The 18254-nt window shown below is 32.9% G+C and overlaps 1 protein-coding gene across 7 annotated transcripts in view; it reads right to left on the reverse strand.

Annotated features, from left to right (window-relative positions):
* GTDC1 (glycosyltransferase like domain containing 1) overlaps window positions 1-18254 on the reverse strand; it is a 544967-nt gene that overhangs the window by 483639 nt on the left and 43074 nt on the right. For all 7 annotated transcript variants that reach the window (XM_051985822.1, XM_051985824.1, XM_051985825.1 and 4 more), the window contains one exon: window positions 277-411. The gene's annotated coding sequence lies outside the window, so the exon portion shown is untranslated. The remainder of the gene's footprint in view (window positions 1-276; window positions 412-18254) is intronic.

Raw genomic sequence — 18254 nt, forward strand, 5'->3', positions numbered from 1 at the left:
CTGGCCTTCCTGGAGGGTGGTCATTTTTGAAAAAAAAAAATTATTTAAAATTTTATTTCAAATAAACAAAAATAACGTCCAAACACATAGAAGGCTGAAGTAGACCAAGCATTTTTTTTAAAACTGAACCAATTCTGTAAGTGACTATGTTTTACATAATGCAAATATAGTTAAATGAAAAGAGCAGAACATGGAAGCTGCAGAAAGACAAATTTAGATTTGATGGGGAAAAAAAGTTTTAATAATAAAAACTGTCCAAAAAGTAAGATGCACTACCTTGAGAGGTGGTATACCTCCTTCTTTGAAGGACAGAAGATGAATAATGACCAACATATATTATAGTGATGAGTCTTCAGGTGTGGATTGTACTAGATGGCTGCTGATCACTTCCAACTCTGAAATTCAGTGATTCTGCAAAATCACAAAAAAATTATCATTGATTATATTTCAACAGAAAAGAAATAACTAGTTATAAATATTTGAGAATAGAAAAATGGATAAAAGAATAGATATCAACACAAATTATCATCATATCCTAAGGAATTTTAATCAATTACTAATCAATTAACTGATTGCTTGCTTTATTAAATAAATGATCACAACAACAACAACAAAAGAAAGTAGTTGTCATCAGCAAATGCTTGGTCTTATTACCAAGAAAAAAGTTGAAAGTCAAAAAAACAACTGCTTAGAATAGTAACTTAAAATTTTGTAAAGGAGAATTTTTGAAGATTATGATCAATATTATATCATAAAATAGCCAAAAGCAGGGGAGAGAAAATCATCCTGAAAGAATTTAAGGTAGAAACTGGATGGACAACAGTGATGATAATGGAAATGATCTCTAAAGATTTTTATAACACACTCTTCCTTCCATCAGTGATAGTGGAGCTACCAAAAAAAAAAAAAAAAAGTGAATAAGAGAGTATCAATAACTATGAACCAATATGACTACTTCCCAAACCTAAACCTTCATCATGAGTATCCTTGTTGAAAATATGAAAAAGGAATAAAGAGACTTACACATTACAAATTACCATATGATATAAGTGACTAAAAGGTTTTGGGAAAACAAAATCCCATTGTGCTTAATGGCATCTGACTATAAAGCAAAAGCATAGGTCCATTTGACTATGTATTGCTATATTAGATTATGAGCTGCTTGAGAGCAAAGACCATTTCTCATATTTCTAAACATACTACTTACTCATCAAAGTCTCTGGAACATAGTAAGGACTTAGTAAATGCCAAGTGGCTAATTAGATACATCAAAATACTGCCATAAAAGCATTAACAAGGTATCTTCCATTCTTCAAAAATCACACAAGTTTCCTTGAAAAATGTACCAGAGATAACTGATGATAGAATCAAATGAAGCACAAAACAAGAAAATGTGTTTGCCAACATCATGGAGAATGTTTAGCATAGAGTAAAAATGGAAGAGAAATTCTCCACACTTTACCTTAAAATACTCCAAATGTTCTTGTTCACAGATGACATAGTGGCTAATTGCATCAAGAACTAAACTTTGTAGGGATCCTAAGTAAGATTTAGAATCACTCAAAAAAGTTTAACTTAATTACTTCCATGAGAAAAAAAATCACAAACAAAAATAAAAGAATAAATGATACCTGTGCACAAGGTTTTGCAAGGGTAAATGCTGAAAACTATCTTTGCATATATTTTGAAAATAAAAAGCTATTCTTAAAAAAAAGAGAAGTGTTTAGAGCTAATAAAACAAATTTTTTAAAAAAGAAAAGAATAGCCATAATCCAAGCTATGCTATTTAGGTGTGTGTGCATGGATGTGTATCTGTATATCTTGGAAGGGTACTGCATACAGACAATTAGTTGAACCAGAAGAAATAATAGGTTAGTTTACTTCTGGAGAACTGCAGAAACCCCAAGTTTCTCTCAGAAATACAGGCCCATATTTTAACAATGGCATTCTTCTGGTAGTGCTGTATGTCTCTAAGTCAAGTATACTATTTAAAAAAATAAACTTTAAAGTCAACCAAAGGACAATAGAAAAGTATACAGTATGAATGAAATATATGTGTGTATATGTGTGTGGGTGTGTGTGTATATATATATATATAGTCAAAAAAGGGGGTGACGTCATGTAGTTTTAAAAATTTATAAAAGAAAGGATCATTACTCCATTAGTAACTCTGTAAGGACAATAGACATAGCAAAAGATACCAGTGCATAGGAAAGAGGGAAGTAAATAAGCCTTTATTAAGCATCTATTATGTGTCAAGCACTATACTAATTAATATCTTTTACAAATATTAACTCATTTGATCCTCACAATAACTCTACAAGACTAGTCTTACTATCAGTCCCATTTTACAGTTGAGGAAACTGAGGCAATCAGAACTAAAGTGACTTGTCTCAGGTCACAAGCTAATAAAAGATCTGAAGCCAGATTTGAATTCAGATTTTTCTGACCCCAGACCCAGGATTCTCTCCATCACAATGCATAGGACAAACCTCCTTATGGAAGATTTACAGTTAAGTATAGACAAGCATAATATGGTATGAATTGTGGATGAGGTTTAAATATGTATTACTGAAGAAAGAACTCACATTATTGATATCACTGATCCATTTAACTATATATATAGTATATGATACATATTAAGTAATTATAAAGTATATATGTGCTAATATGAAGGTTCAGAATTTGATTAGCATATATGAAAAACAGAATGAGGTTTGATCTTACATTCTATACCTCATATTGCTCATTACATTTATTTTATGATATGGATTTTTGTTATATTGATAAATTTATAAAAATTAATTAATTTTTTAAAAATAATGAATGAATGAACATATGAATACATTAATATATGTATATGTACACACAAATATATATATGTAAAATTACATATAAGCTAGAATTTATCGTTCTCTTTTTAGCCTGTGAACTGTAGGTGGTGAAATCTTCAAATATTATAACTTTGTAAACTGGCAATTTCTCCCAATACTGGAAAACTAGACGTAGAAGTATATGGACACAAGGGGATTGAATTATTCTTAACCAAATGGTGAGGCAAAAAGAGAGAGAAATTAATACAGACCAATGATTTTAATATTATTCTAACCTAAATCACAAAAGATTATTCAAAAACCCAACCTTTATCCCATGTTTTAAGGCTCAAAAATACTTGGGTATATTTAAGAATTAGATGTTTGTACAAAAGGAGGAAAAGGAGAGAAATCACAAATTGCCACTGAACCACATAATTTTTCAAGTTTGCAACTTGTATCTGTGCTCCACTATAGGAAAAGAATCATAGCATCATAATTATAGAACTGAAAGGGGCCTCAAATGATCTACTCTAAGGATTCTTAAAATTTTCTATGTGAAAGACTTTTTAGCACTATGGTAAAACTTATGGACTCCTCAAAAATAATATTTTTAAACACATAAAGTAAATATGTGGGACTCTAAAGGGAATCAATTGTATTGGGATATAATTATGGGAGGGAGAAGTTAATAAACCCCTTATTTAATAAATGAAAAAACTATGAGGTTATAGGATTTGTTCAAGATCTTAGGGAGTATATATAAGTGGTTAGACCTGGAACTGGAAATTAGATTCTCCCACTCTCTTTCCATTGTTTCACAACATTTCTAATTCTTAATGCAAAAACTTTAAAAAGAATGAATGGCAAGAAGTCACAGAAACAAAAACAGGCAGTAATTTAAAATAGGCACAAAACTCCCTTACCACAAGATATTCCCATCACAGACACCAATCTAATTAGATTATCTTCATTAACACTTATAAACCTTAATATATCAATAGTTATCCCCAAACTGTCATAAACTACACTGCATTCTTTCCAGTTTCAATTCTCGAGTCATATCAAGCAGCATCAGTACACTTTAACTTTTCATAAAGCTTTTGCAAGAAATGACTTATTTTCATGAATTACTTTATGATGCCATTATTCATTGTCATCATTTTAAATTCTGCCATATTTTTAGCAAAATGAAACAAAGAGATGAGCCTGCCTGACAGGTACAGTTGGCTTTTCCCAGGCTCTCACAGCTCTACTTTTCATCTTCTAAGACACAATTCATGTGATGCTTTAACAACTATTTATTTCACACCAAACCAGATATCTCCCTAAAGCCTACCAATCTAGCCTCCAGGCACATTTCTTAAATAAAAGCAAAGGATCTTTGTATACCTAAAATTTGCATAGTAAAGGAACAAATCAACTATCACAGAGAATGGTAGTATATAGCAGTTTCTAACCTCTTAATAGAACTGAAAAATTAATTTGGGTTTCCTTTAAAAAAAAATAAGAATAGCCATAAGGATAAATTATATTAAATTTCTACATCTGTAAAATGGTACCTCTGGTCACCTTGTAAAAAGAGAGTTGTTCGGATTCTTAAGATAAGGGCTTCAAGGTAGATGAATTACAAAATTATTACTAAAAGTATCTTAGAAGTTTAATAGGACTCAGCAGGACAGAAAAGAATTAGTTGTCTGTTTTATATCAGAATTGGGTGATAGGCAATGATGACCTGGCTCATTTACATAAAAATCTACAATTTCTCTGCAGAAGGGTTAATGAAAATATGTGTCATTTTACTCTTATTGGATAAATGATTTATATAACACTACAATACATACATACGTATATATTTACCAAATTAAATCACATTACATCAAAAGAAATTGTCTGCTGATTACAATTCATTTACTACATTTTTACTATTCTTGGCTGTAAAGCTATCATTGTCTCTTTTAACCAATAACTGAGTGTGCTAAAACAAATATTCAGGGTCTTCAATAGCAAGCAACTGTGAAAAGAATTAACTCATATTTAGCACTACATATATTGCTGAGGATTTAAACAATTATTTAAAGCCTCTCTTTTGCTTTATTTTTTAAGCTTTCAGCAAATATAAAATTACATTTTCAAATAGTTGACCCAGAGGAATAACAGCTTAAATGAAGTACTGCATGTTGATAATGGCAAAAGACACAGCATTCAAGAGTGAATTAGAAATGAAAGACATAAACAGAAGCAAGGTGAAATCATTAAAAGGAATTATTTTAAAATACCACATGGAGAAAAGCATCATCAGTGTTTTATTCTCCTAAAAGGTTTATAAAAATATTTAAATCCATAAAAGTGAATGCAGGCAAAATTTTTCAGTAAGCTCAAATACCCAATTTCTGAAAATTCATAGGTAACAAATATTATCTAATTAACAGTCAGCCCTTCACTATCATATGCAGCTTAAAGACATGAGAAAACAAGCAATAAAGGGAGAATAGTCAGAGGGGGGTTAATGGTGATTCTTGTGAAAGAAAACATAGTTTATCCTAAAAACTTGTTTGATATGAAAATATTCTCCTGATGTTTGTCTTGACTGGATAGGTAAAAACAGTGTCTAGTTTTGCAATTAATTAGATTTAATTAGATATTAAAACACGGTATTAGATGACAACATTAGGAATAACAATAGAGTATCTTTCATTAACTGGCCTTTTGTTGTTCTTTCTACTGTTTGAAGTTTTCATTTCTTTTATGGAATCATCAGAATACCATGTATTTATAAAGTGCTTTATATGCACCATCTTACTCTTAGTTGACATTATCATAATGCTGATAAACAGGAAATATAAATACTATTGCCCCCATTTTTCAGATGAAAGACAGGCTTAAAGTCCTTGTAATTTGTCCAAGGTCAAAGAATGAAGACAAGCAACAAAATGAGAATCAGGTCCGGAAACTTCCAGTCCATTTCTCCTTTTACTATACTCACTCTGCCTTTCAAATAAGATTATCTGGCTGACAACCAATTCTGTTCAAGTCATTAATGTCCATTAATAAGGAATATGATGTTTCAAAAGTTATACATCTTTCAATTCACCACAGGAAACTAAGCTGAGTAGGCATATCCACTTACTGGTATCATTTGAAAAATAGTATTTAATTTAATTTTCAAATAATAGTATTCAGTAACAGTAATGAATAATATCCATAGTCATTCAAATAATGGTATTAATTTTATTTTTATCAGCATACTTAATATGTTAATAAAAGATAAACTTTTGTAACAAGGTATCATCTGAATCCTGATTCAGTAATTTGCTAATTTTTCTTTCCTGCTAATCATATTGGCTAATTTGATCTTTTTAGCTAAATACTTCCTTGTTGAATAAAGAATAGAGACTAAAGGTGTGATTTCAGGTATAAAACTCCCTCTACCAATTCAGCTTAGCACTTTGTCTACAACTTATATTCTTAGAGAGTAGACTAGTGAGACTTTCCCAGGATCACACAATTTACATGTGGGACTTCAGCCTGAGTCTTATTCCCTTAAAGATTAGTTCATTATCCATTGTGCCAGGCTCCTTTATTGAATGGACAACAATGCAACACAATAAAAGAAATAGCATGTTAGTCTCAAAAAAATATAAACAGGACAGTCCTTGACTCATCCACCCAAATATGACTTATAAAAAACTTCCATGCAGCTTATAATTATAGACACAGCTTAAATTTTATTGGTTTCTTCAGCAGCTGCAGAAGCAATAGTAATAGCATTCCACCAGTTTGAATATGAACACATACAATGCATGAGGAGCTTCCTGATGACTGCTTTATAGTACCTGTGTTACCTTGAAAAAGCCATCATAATCTGGGTACTTTAGTTTCCTCAACTACAAAATGAGGGAGACTTAGCTCAGATCATCAATAAAGACTCTTTTTGCTTCAAAGCTATGATATCATAAGATCCTCACTATGACTGCTAGTGGTGCTTTAAGAGAAAGAAAAGCATATCCCTAAGGCTTGCAAGGTCAAGAACTACCTGCAACCTTACATCCAATCCTTTAGAGGAGGGTTTCTTAATCTAGGCACATGAAATAAACAGGTAGATATATAAATAAATGATTAAATATACAGATATGAGATATATATGCATATGTACATGTAATACTTTATATTATAGTCACATGTCATATAATTATATATATTTATATAGTCAATATAATTAGTTTGTAAGATTATCCTAGAAGAGGTCCATAAGGCTCAACAATCTATCTACCAAAGGGGCTTGTAACACAAGAAAAGATTAAGAATTGCTGATAAACTTTAAAGTCTTTCATTAGAAAGAAAATAATCTTCAATTTCTTTAATGCTAAGTACTAGAAGAGGCCTTAAAACAAGGATCCTTAGCTGAAGGTTTGGGAGAGGGAAGCCTGTGAATTTTTTAAATATTTTGATAACAGTATTTCAATATAATTTGTTTCTTCTATAATCCTATTTCTTTATTTTATGCACTTAAAAATATTATTCTAGGGGCAGCTAGATAGTCCAGTAGATAGAACACCAGCTCTGAAGTCAGGAAGACCTGACTTCAAATGTGACCTTAGACACTTAACACTGCCTAGCTGTGTGACCCTGAGCAAGTCACTTAACTCAATTGCCTCAGCAAAAAAATAAAATAAAATATATATATGTTCTAAGATGGGATTCCTAGACAGAATGACAAGAATACAACTCACAATTAAAGTTAAGAATTCTAGTTAACAGAGTCAGGGTTCTCATCTACATAGCACATAAACTCTTCCTTTCATATACCATTCCCTACCCTGGACCCAAAGGCTTGAAAAAGACACAGCTGGAAGGCAATTGGGTAGAATGAGATCCCTAGGAACTCTTCTTCTCCAAAAACAATGGCACTTAGTTCCTGGTAACTATAGCTCTTTGTCCTACCTACAGAAAGATGATCCAGAGCATACAGTTGTAGCCAAGTAGATTTTGCCATGAAGGGTGACCATGCTTTGTAAATGAGTGAGGAGCTTTCCTAAAAGTGATATAAAAGGAAAGGAAGAGAATAAATGAGAGTGACTTATGGGAGGTAAGATCTTCTATCCTAAAAAGTCAAGTTTAAAAATATCTTTTCTCTTATATCCAAGAGAAAATCAGCCTCCTAGATTACAAATGTGGAGGAAAAGTGAAGCCCCCAAAACACAAAGAATAGTGAGGAGGTATTCAATGTTAGGTTAGCAGAGGAATTAATAAAGATTAATCCCTTAGGCAAGTACTAAGAAGACTTTGATAATGGAGATCAGTTTAGTTCCCTAGTCCCACCCTCTAAAGGTAATCCAGTCAGAAATCCAAGTTATGTCAAGACCCTGAGGCTAGATTTTCCCAATAAATCAACTGATGGCCCATGGCTTTACTGCTACTCTTCTTTGGGTCAGTCAGCCATGGCACTCCACCTCATGGTGTCTTTTCCATTCTACTATCCCCATGCCAGGTGGTCTCTCTCCTAACTCTACTAGGCTTCCCAAATGCACTTCTCCTCCTCACATCTAACTAAATCCCTCTTCAGGATTTAGCCTGCCAGGTAAGAGCTTGCCTCCAGCTCATGGGGTGCTCTCTTTCTACAGGGTAATTGTTAGTTCTGCTAAGAAGCTTTTCTTTCATATGCTATCCCACTCTATTTCATATTTACCATATTTACCATTTTAAATTTACCATTTAAATTTACTATTTAAATACTTCATATTTACCATTCCCCAGTGTCTATTGAATCCCTTTATTTTGTCTGTAACCTATTCCCCTAAATAAACCTATTTTTTGCCAAAGAAAATGGCCACTGTGAATTCTGCATATGACCAAATCCCAACTTTTGGTGCCTGACATCCTTTGGTGCTACACCCATGTCACAAATCACATCAATAGTATAATAGGAAGAAGAAGAAAAGTTATTTGGGTGATCTAGAAAGCAGGGAGAGAAGATTGCACAGAGCAAGGTGGAAAATGCTATGGAGCTGTAGGAAGAATGGGAAAGGAAAGAGGGGAAAGAAATGCCATCTGTTTTTATACCGTCATAATGCAGGTTGGGCATAAAAGAAGGGAAAAGTTAGTGAGACATTTCTTTTTTCAAAGGATAGCTCCTTGGCATTCCCTGCTTCACACATGCATGTATCTCTTAGATTTTGTTGGGGTTGGGGGGAGGGGAGCAATGTAATTTTGTTTTATAATACTTAATCCTGACACAATGTTCTTGAGATGGTAATAGGGGAATGCCATAGGCACAGATTAAAAAAAAATTAGAGTTGTAGCTAACAAGGGTTCTCTGTCTAACAAATGTGAACTAAAACTAGATTTGGACAGCTCTCAAAAGTTGCTAGGTTTGGGAAGTTCTTTTCATTTGAATGGATGGATTTTGTTTGCTTCTGCCTGTTGTTTTTGCATTACTGCTCAGTATTGCTAGAGTGTTTTACCAATACTTAAGTTTGATCCAAATACAGTAAAAGGTGGTAGAATGTGTAAAACCCAAAACATTGTCATTTGTTTGTTAGTGGCCAAGGCTCTCATCTAAAGCACAGAGGAAGCCGGCAGCTGGTACATGTTCCATGAATCTGTATCAAATACATTTATTGAATTTTTAAAATTCTGTATGTAAAATCAGTATGCTATGTTTCAATATATTCTTAGGTGTTTCAAATTTTGTAAAAAACACAAACTTCTCCCATATTTTCATTCTCAACTTCCATGTTTGTTTGGAATTCTAAACCTCTCCACTTTCTTGTTTTTTTGGATTTTTTTTCTAACTATAAATGATTTACATTTTCATGCAGCAGGAGCTCAATTACTTTGTAGAAAAAAGTAAAACAATTCTTCCAAATAATTTCAGGGTTTTTATATGGTAAAAATGCTATCAATTCAAAGGGCAATGGTAGGCATAAACAGATTCTAGCATATTACTAAAAATTAGTACTAAAAAAAGTCTAAGAAATATAGTATAAGTAGCATCCAAGAAAGGTATAGCAAGGAAAGGAGATGAGTATTAGACATGGGGAAAAAATAGGTATAAATAATGCATTAATTCCCACAAAAAGTTAAAAGTCCTATAGGAAGGCATCTGGTATACTAGGTAGAAAATCAAAAGAGAGCCTTTGCACATAAAGGTACATAAAAATAAATGGACAAGAATCTCAGAGGATGAGAGGGCTCTCCTTCATTCCTGGAATACAACAGTCCACTTTATCTTTTCTATTAGAATCCCTTATCTCTTTCATAAGAAGATTTCAATATTACCCTACTGAAGTCTTTCCTGATACAACTACATCTGCCCTCAACTATTAGTGTGTACTTCACTCAAACTGAATCCTATATATATTATGTATGTATTTTCTATTTATTTATTTATAAATGCACATATATTGTCTCTCCTGACAGAATCTAAGCTTCTGGAGGACAGGAACTATTTTATTTTTGTCTTTATATTTCCAGGGTTTTAGCAAAGCACGTGACTCATTGTAGACAACTTTGTAAATGGTTAATGATCTGCACCACTGGAGGAAATATCTACATCAATAAGATTGTAATCCACTGACACAGGCAAATAATTGATCTATAATTATTTTTCAGGGCAAGACTATTTTTAAATTATTATGCTCAAGGTCACAAAGTACTAAGTGTCAAGCTTGTGATTGGAACCCCATGTCCTTTGACTCTAAATTCTTTATTCTTTCACTTCACTACAATGCATCTGTTTGAAAACAATAATTAAAAAAAGCTTTATACTGAAAAATAATTCTTTATGACTATATTCCTACTCAAAAAGTCAATACTCACCTGTGATTCAAAGTAGTTAGGTAATCCTGGGTAAGTGATTTAACCTCTCATTATTCCAAAACCATTCCCTAAAATCTATTAGTTGAAGAACAGTTGCAGATTTGCATTAAAGAAGGGGAATTTCCTTACCAGGCAATTCCTTACTCCAATAAAATCACAGGCACAAATTTAAAAACAAAAACCACCACAGCATGGACAAATAAGTCCCAAACCTGTATTCATTATTTTCCTAATCAGTTACATTCAAAAGATCCCCAATCTTTTTGAGGAGATACATTATTTTAAAAAGAATCTAAACTAATTAGTATTTTGAATTGTTTTAAAAGTAGCTACAAATGCATACATATGTATGCACATATCACAGAGGCTGATTTTCTCTTGGATGTAAGAGAGATATAAGAGAAAAAAGTGACTGATAGTCACTTTTGCAAAATAATTATTTTTGCTTTTTTGTTCGTTTAAGAAACTTATATAATGCTGGAGAAATTGAGGCAAGATAGAGATTAGAGAGTTATAATATTTTATTTAAAAGAGAGAGATTGTGCTGGGGGCATGCTGCCCCCAGGACTGATGTCCAAAGCATCCAGCAGCTAATGTGTGTTTCCCATGAAGTATATACACAAGTGGCTCCAAGCTACCAGAGGGTAGACAGAGGCAGGAACAGAATCAGAGCACTGAGAGAGGGAATCAATCTGGTTCTGACAGGGTGGGGGCTCTGGGGTCATGATGTCTAAGATAGAAGATCTTTCTCCTTATCAAACATCCTGATAATTAAGAGGGAAGGGTGGTGTTGCAACCTGGGGATTGGGGCAGAATAACTGAGATAGGATAATTCAAGGAGACTGTGTCATAACAGTTGAGTGGTATTTTTTTTTTTTTTTTGTCTTAAAGCCAAAGTATTTTTCATGAGCTACATTTCTGAAACTTAATATTAGTCTGCAGGAATATTTTTATTTTACATGCAACTGTGCAAACAATTATTCAATCTACATGAACTAAATTTCTACAATGTGCTAGGCACTGAGGAGACAAAAACAAAAGTGAGATAAGTCTTTTCCCTCAAAGAGTTAATATTCTACTGAAGAATATATGATATAATATAACAAGCATGGTGCCAGAAGTAAAAAGAACTAAGGTTTTAATATGAGTTCCACCATGTACTTCCTCATCTCTAAATAAGGATATTATCTATTTGGTCTACCTGATAAAACTGTTAAAAAGAATTAAATGAAATAACATATATCAGAGCCATTTAAAAATAATACAGTGTCATATAAAGATAGAATGTTATATTAGTAATGAAATAATTTTGCAGGTGGCTTCAAGTGGTTTCCATATGAAAAGTTATTTTAAAATATAAAGTGCTTTGCAAATCTTAAAACACCATATAAATGTCTATCAACTTTTTCTTGTTGTTCAGTAGTTTCAATCATGTCTGAATCTTCATGACCTCTATTTTGGGCGTTTTCTTGACAAAGACACTGAAGGTTTACCATTTCCTTTGCCAGTTCATTTGACAGACAAGGAAATGAGGCAAACAGGGTTAATACTTGCCCAGGATGACAAAACTGGAAAGTGCCTGAGGCCAGATTTGAACTCAAAAAGAAGAGCCTTCCTGACTTTAGACTTGGCACTCAAACCACCAGGCCAGCTAGCTGCCCCATTAATCACTTTACTGTTTATGTACTGTTTTACCATTTCTAGTCTCACACACACACACACACACACACACACACACACACACTCCCAGTGTGCTCCATAAGGATAAGGGTTTTTATATCTGTAACACTCTCTTGTCTTTTCACGAACAAACCAAGTACTAAACACATTGAGTGGATGACAGGTGATCAATAAATGCTTCTTGGTTTTTATATAGCTTGGTATTTAGATGAAACAAAATGAAATATATTTTAATTGTTTTCTTGTGAATGTCAACTCTGTGTTGAAGGCAAGTAAGAAGCTTTTAGATTATGGAGGTAGGAGACATTTGGATCAAGTGACCATTGAGCTGGGCAGCCTAAACAATTTTCTCTACTCTCAACTAACTTTCAAAACCTAAAAGATGAATTATGTACTAAAGGTACAACAATTACAGTTAAATCTACAAGACAAGAAATCAAGAAGCAAACAAGACAACTTTAACAATTAACACTGGAGAATCTTAAGCTTTACAATGCTCACACAGCAATGCCCCCTATTCCTTCCACATTTCAGCAGACAGCACAAATTGACCCATAGACTTATTTGGGGAACTAAAAAAGGGTCATTTATACTTTATTCCTACTCTCTTCCTTTCCACAATGTAACAAGCTCTGACCAGCATGTGGAGGAATACTATGAAGGGAAATTAGAGGGGTAAGAAAATAAATCATTCTTCCTTTTGCTTGGAGTAGAAACTAGGTTAGAGATAAGGGGATGAGTATGTGGCTACTCTGGAAAAGAAATTGAAATCTAGCTGAAGCTATCTTATTCCTAAAAGTTATTCAGAACAGAACTAGGTGAGTGAAAAGTAAATTCCTTACTGTGGGAAAAGGTTGAGGCTCCTGTGCATTCTAGCTCCCAAAGTATATTCTCCAACAAACTAGAGAATTATCAGAAGGTGAAGAACAGGGGATGATGTGTATACATACATACACAGACATATACATATAAATATAGCTATATGTACATAAAGATATATAGAAATTTATGTATATGTGATATATATATAAATACTTTTATATATATATATGTATATATATATACTTATATATTACTTATGTACATACACACACAAGTAATCTCAAGTTAATAATTTTAAGGGTTTTTTCCACTTAAGTGTTAAACTGCACTGACTTTTGGAGTAGCATATACCTGGAATACTAAAACTACCAAAGGTGATAAGACAAAGAAAATTCAATTAAAAACCTAGAACACAAGCAGATAAATCAACAGAAATGATCATTGAGATGAGTACTAAAACATCACACATACACATACACATATCCCTCCCTTACACATTTCTCTGAATACTTTAAAATAGAGTAAATTAAATCTAAGCTTGATAAAACACAGAATGCTGGGGAATCCCAAATTAGAAAAGAATAAATATAAGAACTTGTTACTTGAACAGTAGAAATAATTAGGAAAATAGAAAGAAATTAATCCTTAACAGCTCATCCATCCAAAAAAGCTAAGGAGAGAACAGATGTGAGATACAAATACAGGGTATAATCTTCTCCTCCAATCCCCTCCCTTACCTTATAAATAAGGAAACTGAGAGCTAGGGTTTTGATTAGCCAAAAATTACACAAGTACTTTTGTTTTCCTGGAACAAACAGGAATCAGAATTCAAATTCCCATCTCTTCCAATCACATCATTTGTGTCTTCCCTTTAGGTCAATAAGCATCTACCCTTGGTTAACTTAATCCAGGAAGGAAAAGTAAGAAAAGACTAAAAAACTTGGGTGGGAATAAGTAAAAAATTTTAATAATAAAAATTAAAAACATGACCCACTACCTTAATATGGTTCTTCAGGCCATCAATGTTCCTATCACTCTTATTTTTTACAAAAAACAAACTCCCTTCTCACTGCATGCAACATTACCATGATATTATTATATATGGAACTTGATGGCCAGTATAGACAGATCCATTCTCAGGAATGACTTTTGTGAAGCTGTTGAAAGTTAATGAAGTATAAGCTAATAAAAAAACCCCCCATATTACAGTACTTCAGCTGTACCAGCATCATATAATCATCAGCCTGTTCTAAGTAATTCCTCCTTTTTTAAATGCAACATCCACATTTCCCTCTGTGTTGGAGTTTAGATATGACTAAAGACTCCAGTGAAGTATAAAATCTAGATGTAATCTTGTAAGCTTAGTAACATCACATCATTCATTCCATTGTTCACTAAAGAAATAATAAATAATTATACTTAGAACTCAAATAAAAGACACTGCCTACATATTAGATGAATCAGAAAAAAACTGAAGCATGCTGGTTAACTCTTTTAATTAGCATCTACAGATTCTGACTCAGTCAGCAACGGCCCAACTGGAATAACAAATCTTCAGTTCTACTACAATCTGACACTCCCTTCAGTGATGGATAGATTACCTTGGAGAAACACTTTATGAAATATATATACCAATCATGACATACTTGAATGATTAAGATATTACAGATGTTCTTCTTGGAGGAAATGGTGTACTTACCTTGTTCATTTTCTTGGAATATTAAGATATTATAAATAGAAGTACAGAAATGACATTGTTTCTTACATGAGATTATCAATATCTTCTTTAAATGCTCTAGAATTTGACATGCTATTCTCAGGGATTCCTACCATATATTATGTTACAAATAAAACATTATAAAAATAAAATCCTTTTTGGCATTTTGAATAAGTTCTGTTGGAATGAACTCCAAGGAAGATCTACCATAAGCTAAATTCTATATTTAACTATATTTTATCTTATTAAGGTGTAATGATCTATCACCTCATTTTGAATATGCTAATAATTCCAATATGTATGAAATATAAAATCATCTTGTAAATATTCAGTACAGAAATGTCAACTATCTATGCAAAATAAAGTATCTATATTATTTGCTTAGGTAGCCTGAGGTCATACATGTTTTAAGGACCAAAGTAGTCTACCCTAAACTAAAGAATCTTGAAAATTCTTTAAGTCTTACATTAATATTTTCCACTAACATTGGCCTAAAAGTTAATACTCAAAGTATTCAATAGGTTCATGCTTATCTCTATATTTAAGTTGTCAGAGATTTGATCAAGCATGCAAATCTCACTGGGCTTAGTGACCCTATCAAAACATCTTATGGGTACATTAAAAATTGAATGGGCATAAACAACTCCAACTGTGTGGGGCTCAAGTCAGCATTACAGTGATCTTTGTGTTTCATATACCTCAACAATTGGGACAGTTTTCCAGGGAATAAGAGCAACTAATTATTGTCTTTTGCTGGAGGGCACGTATGCTGATCTCTACAGGTATCTCTACTGCTGCTTTTTGCCTAATGTATTGCCTCTTGAAGAAATTCACTATAAGGACTTACAAAGCATTTGATAGAACATGAAACTGCTTGGTATTCAGGAAGAAATGCACTCTAACTTCTTAAAGATGATGCTAAAAAAGAAATAGCAGTTGGGGTGGCAGTAAATGGTTTGAGAAGGAATGTATGAAATCACATCTAACAGATATGCATTAAATTATAATGTTAATACTTTTGCTAATCAGTGCTTATATGTATTTTAAAATCTTAGACTTATCTTTTTTAAGACTTCATATAAAACAAAAATCTCTACCTAGAAGTACATTATAAAATTCTACAGTGTCACAAAGATTAAAAAATTTTTTTTTCTATTACTTAATGTCTGAGAAATAGCTGCAATGATAATGAGAGCAGTTCAATCTCAGAATATTAACTCTAAGATTATGTATGAGAGGAAGACTTGAGTTTGGATCCCACCTCTGACACTTACTATTTATAAGTCCATGGACAAGTCTTTTAAATCCTTTGGAATTTGATTCATCATCCACAAAAAGAAACCTTGGCCTTTAGTTTTCTTATACTTGGAGCACCTCCCTAAAGACAGTTATGATGGGGTTTGAATTAATAATATATGTAAAATGCTTTACAAACCTTTAAGTATTACATAAATGACAGCTACTAGGATGATGTATAAAGTCTGAATAAACAAAATGAAATATATGAGTAATTATTATGTTATACAAAACATTGAAAAAGTAAATGGTAAATCAATGAATATAGAGGATAAGGTCATGAACAGCTGGTTTCCGTTGGTCCAGCAGATTCCCATATCCTGAAGCTCATTTAGTTTCTGGGTTCAGTGGATCTTAGCAGTGACCTGGAGGATCATGTACAAAGAGTAAAGATCAGTCTGACAGATGCTGTGAATGGTTATTATATTTTAAACTAAAGAATGGAGGTTGAGACTGACTATATACACCACATAATTGGGTAAGCTCTTAACCCCGAAAATTGAGCAGTAAAACCAAAATACCTAAACAGAGGACAGATGGCCAGAGCAGAGATAGTAAAAAAGAAAAGAAGTTCTTTTCCTTATCAGAAAGAGCTATCATATGAGAAGAGGACAGGAACCAGGGTTGGACAGAATACAGCCAATACAGTGTCAAAAGATATAAAGAGTTTTTTAACTGGGGTCTATATTATATATATATATATATATATGTGTGTGTGTGTGTGTGTGTGTGTGTGTGTACACACACACACACACACATACATACATATATTTTTAACCATATCTCAATGTAACTGGTTTTCTTTGCAATCCTATGTGTTTTATGTATTTAAAAACTTTATTCTGAAGAGGTCAATAGGCTTCTTCAAACAGCAAAATCAACATTTAAAACAAACAAAAAAAATGGCTAAGGACCTTAAAGGTTAATAAGACAGAGTATACTAAAGCTGAAAGGAAAGTAAGGATTTCTCCCAAGAATCAGGAGGATTCTGTACAGTCCATTTTAAATAAAAAGGGAAAGACATCAGTCAGACTCTAAGGGTCTCAGAACTGTGAGAAATCGAAGGAGGCTGTTTATCTACTGTTGTTGTTTGTCCTTCTCAAAAAGGAACAGTGACATAGGAAGAGTGATTTCTTGGCTTGAAGGTGAACTGGATTTAAGTGAGGCAAAGCTGTGCAAAATCTTCAGTCCATTCTTTCCTTCAGAGTCTGGCCTTTTAAAATTAAGGTCTTTCCCAGTCTCAAGTTATCTAAGGTAACACCCACTTAGTAATTCAGAAATTTAAGGTAAGAAATGAAGCTAAAGATGGCCTAGTTTGCCTCCTCAAAAAAAAAAAAAAAATCAATCTGAGAATGGAAGACTCTCAGGATTTCTGGCCAGAAAAGAACAATTATTATTTAGGCTTACTCTAAGCCATCAAAACCCAAACAATGACTTCAACTGGAGTCTATCAGTAAGAGAACCAGGGGGATTTGGGTTTAAAGGCATAGTAGTCAAGTAAATTCTAATGGACTTTATCAAGCCCTGATTTTCCAGAAATATATTTCAAGAAATCATAAATGAAAACTACATGAGACAAAAAAGTTAACTGTCCTAGTTTAAAAAACAAAAAGCAATGACATAATAAATAGGTAGGGAAGAATTAAATATAGCTCCCAATCCTAAGAAATGAGGAGGAGGAGAAAGAAGGGTAGGAGGAGAAAGGAGAGGAAAAGGGGAAGGGGAGAAAAAGGTAGAGGAGGGGGAGGAGCTCTCTCTACTCTGGTATTAGCTAAGTCTTCCTTAGTCCAGCAATTTTGCCATGAGAAGGCAAGCTGTTTTCAAGGTATTTATAAGATTCTACTAGTGGTTACAAAGTAGAACATGTCCCAGCTGTATCCTACTGTTATTTATTGTCATCTTTCCTCTCTCTTCTACTCCCATCCCTGAAGATCGGAATTAATGGCATAATATCAAGTAGCCTACTGAACAAGACTAATCAATCCATCAATAACTTATTGATAAACACCTACTAGGATATCATCATTCTAGGCACAGGGAATACAAAAACTAAAATTAATAAGAACCCCTACTCAAGAAAGACAACACCTGTACATAAATACATA

The sequence above is a fragment of the Antechinus flavipes genome, chromosome 3, assembly GCF_016432865.1.
Source record: "Antechinus flavipes isolate AdamAnt ecotype Samford, QLD, Australia chromosome 3, AdamAnt_v2, whole genome shotgun sequence".
Lineage (NCBI taxonomy): Eukaryota > Metazoa > Chordata > Mammalia > Dasyuromorphia > Dasyuridae > Antechinus > Antechinus flavipes.